Source organism: Lithobates pipiens, unplaced genomic scaffold (genome assembly GCF_037356315.1).
Source record: "Lithobates pipiens isolate NorthernLeopardFrog02 unplaced genomic scaffold, aLitPip1_a1.2 Scaffold_18, whole genome shotgun sequence".
Taxonomy (NCBI): Eukaryota; Metazoa; Chordata; class Amphibia; order Anura; family Ranidae; genus Lithobates; species Lithobates pipiens.
In genome coordinates this window covers 287091188-287094963 of record NW_027507758.1, presented here as the reverse complement: position 1 = coordinate 287094963, position 3776 = coordinate 287091188, and positions in this window count along the sequence as shown.

Sequence of the window (3776 nt, the reverse complement as noted above, 5' to 3'; positions counted from 1 at the left end):
GAAGCTGAACTCAACTGTCCTAAGGAAGAGACGGATAGACAGACAACAGTGAATGGTTTGTAAGAAAGCCACGGGAGACGAGAGGCCAATTAAGTGCTGCTGAAAATGACGTGTAGCCAGTTTGTGTGCCACTGAGAACGTGCTTGCCAATGAATGATTGCAAGAAGTTATGCTAAGTCATGAGCCTTGGCGTGACTAAAGTTGTGTTTAAACATGTGCTTGCGACAATTGCCCGGGAGTTTGTCACTGGAGATGTATACGTAGTGACTGTGAGCCATTCGTGTTACCGCATGTGCACTGCGAAGACTACAGGAGTTGTGCTTGAATGCATGTTTGGATGCGTGCTTGCGATGGTTGCAAGATGTTACCCAGGATGCGTGCTTGCCATGACTGCAAGATGTTATGCTAGGATGCGTGCCTGCAACTAATGCAAGGAGTTGTGCCAGGACTCGTGCCTGCAACGACTGCAAGGAATTATGGTAGGCTTCATGGGTAGCCAGGCCGGAAAAGACAGAAGTCCATCCGGTCCAACCAAATCGAAATAAATAAGGTATCACACAACCCGACACCCAATTCTACGCCCGCAGCTGATCCAGAGGAAGGCAAAAAACCCCCAACAGAGCATAGGCCAATTTGCTACAGCTGGGGAAAATTCCTTCCTGACCCCTCGAGAGGCAATCGGATTTTTCCCTGGATCAACTACACCTATAAATATAAGTACCCCGTAATACAACGTACATTTAGGAAGGTATCCAGGTCTTCCCCAAAGCAATCTATTGAGCAAGCCAGAAGTGCCTGCCAGCAATGATTGCAACAAGTTGTGCCTGGACACCTGCTTGCAACGATTGCAAGAGGTCTATGCTCAAATGCGTGCTTGCCATGATTGCAAGAGAACTATGCTCGAATGCGTGTTTGTAATGAGTGCAAGAGGTCTATGCTCGAATGCGTGCTTGCAATGATCGCCAGAGGTCTATGCTCGAATGCCTGCATGCAACGATTGCAAGAGGTCTATGCTTGAATGCATGCTTGTAATGAGTGTAAGAGGTCTAAGCTCGAATGCGTAATTGTAATGACCGCGAGAGGTCTATGCTCGAATGCGTGCTTGCAGCGATTGCAAGAGGTCTATGCCCGAATGCGTGCTTGTAATGAATGCAAAAAGGTCTATGCTCGAATGCGTGCTTGCAACGATTGCAAGAGGTCTATGCTCGAATGCGTGCTTGTAATGACCGCGAGAGGTCTATGCTCGAATGCGTGCTTGCAGCGATTGCAAGAGGTCTATGCCCGAATGCGTGCTTGTAATGAATGCAAAAAGGTCTATGCTCGACTGCGTGCTTGCAACGATTGCAAGAGGTCTATGCTCGAATGCGTGCTTGTAATGACCGCGAGAGGTCTATGCTCGAATGCGTGCTTGCAGCGATTGCAAGAGGTCTATGCCCGAATGCGTGCTTGCAACGATTGCAAGAGGTCTATGCTCGAATGCGTGCTAGTAATAAGTGCAAGAGATCTATGCTCGAATGCGTGCTTGTAACGATTGCGAGAAGTCTATGTCTGGATGCGTGCTTGCAACGATTGCAAGAAGTCTACGCTTGGATGTGTGTTTGCAACGATTGCAAGAAGTCTGTGCTTGTATGTGGAGAAAACAGCGAGACACGCCTAAACGAAGCTGTGTTTCCCTTTTGAAGGCAATCTATAATGAAATGAGGCCGAGGAGCAAGGCCCCCCGGCAGGCATCCAAACATTGAAGAATCAACTGGACCCAAGCCGGGAAGCGGTATGTGACAGTGAAATGAGAGAACCTGCCATGACAGAGATCCGGATCGCCATGCCACAACTTGCGACCGAGCACGAAACGGATTCTGGAGCATGTACTGAAATGAGGCCATTCCTGGGGCAAGCCGAGATGAATTTGGTACACCGATGTGACTATTCGTACCGGAACGTGATAGGTGAAATGAAATGAAAAACCCATGACAAAGACAAGAATCAGAGGACGAGCCCTTGAACCAAACAGATGAATCCTGTCTTTGGAGCATGTACTGAAATGAGGCGTAGCAGCTGGGCACACCAGAACGAATCGGTGCATAAGGAATGCGACAGGATTCGAATTGGTGCGTAATAAGTGACAGAAATGATATGCCATGACAGAGACAAGATTCAACGACTGGACTGATGGTTACAACAAAGAATCCGTCTCTGGAGCATGTACTGAAATGAGGCGTAGCAGCTGGGCACACCGGGACGAATCGGAGCATAAATAAACGCAACAGGATTCGAATCGGAGCGTAATAAGTGACAGAAATGATATCCCATGACAGAGACAAGATTCAACGACTGGACTGATGGTAGCAATAAAGAACCCGTCTCTGGAGCATGTACTGAAATGAGGCGTAGCAGCTGGGCACACCAGAACGAATCGGTGCATAAAAAATGCGACAGGATTTGAATTGGAGTGTAATAAGTGACAGAAATGATGTCCCATGACAGAGACAGGATTCAACGACTGGACTGTAGTTTACAAAGAATCCATCTCTGGAGCATGTACCGAAATGAGGCGTAGCCGCTGGGCACACCAGGACGAATCGGTGCATAGAGGAATGCAACAGGATTCGAATTGGAGCGTGATAAGTGACAGAAATGGTATGCCATGACAGAGACGAGAATCAGGGACCGTGCGTGAACCTGCGAGTGATTCAGTCTCTGGAGCATGTACAGAAATGAGGCCGAACCCTGGGGCACTTCAAAGCGAATCGGTGCACCAGAGGTGCGACAAGATTCGCGCCGGAGCGCGACTAGTGACAGAAATGATTTGAAACGGTAGAAATGACTGGGAGTGAAATGATTTGACATGAGATAAAATAAGATACATAACATAACTGCATGAATGAAGAGACATATATTCGAACTGGAGCAGACAAAGTGAAACGTGTGGACTGCTTGCCTTGTCGTAACAAGCAGTCGGCTGTGAGTCGAATGATTCGACCGATACTAATAGAAATGCTCGGGCAGACGAATGGTTTCGAATGCCGTACCTGCGAATGAATCGCCTGACGTGGCGTAATCGAACGTGTCGAAAAGTGACAACGACTACATCGAAAATAGAAAATAGTGACATGCGTACGAGGGCCACAGTAAAACATTCGATTCAAAAGAAGCGAGCGAGTCGAGAGTACAGGGAATGTTGATGGTACATCGAAAAACATAATTGAAAAGGGGATGCCGAAGCCAAACCTGCGACAGCCGGCCCAACGTGAAACGACAAATTCGATGGGTACGACGACACTCCGACGGCGAAACCCACGGACGCTGATGTACGGGAAGACGAGTTGTCAAGACGGGAACGAATAACGCGGGAACTCACGAACAGGCTCACTGCATCTGGTCTGGATAGTCGGCCCTTGATGTCTGACGTATCAGATATCGCGCACCGGAACCGACGAGGAAGATAGGCGAACGGGCTGGTTATATACTCCACCGGGCTCCTCCCATAATTTCAGGCCACCATACTGGCCTTTCTATATATATATATACAGTATCTCACAAAAGTGAGTAGACCCCTCACATTTTTGTAAATATTTTATTATATCTTTTCATGTGAAAACACTGAAGAAATTACACTTTGGTACAATATAAAGTAGTGAGTGTACAGCTTGTATAACAGTGTAAATTTGCTGTCCCCTCAAAATAAGTACAACCCTAGGTGAAAATGTCCAAATTGGGCCCAAAGTGTCAATATTTTGTGCGGCCACCATTATTTTACAGCACTGTCTTAACCCTCT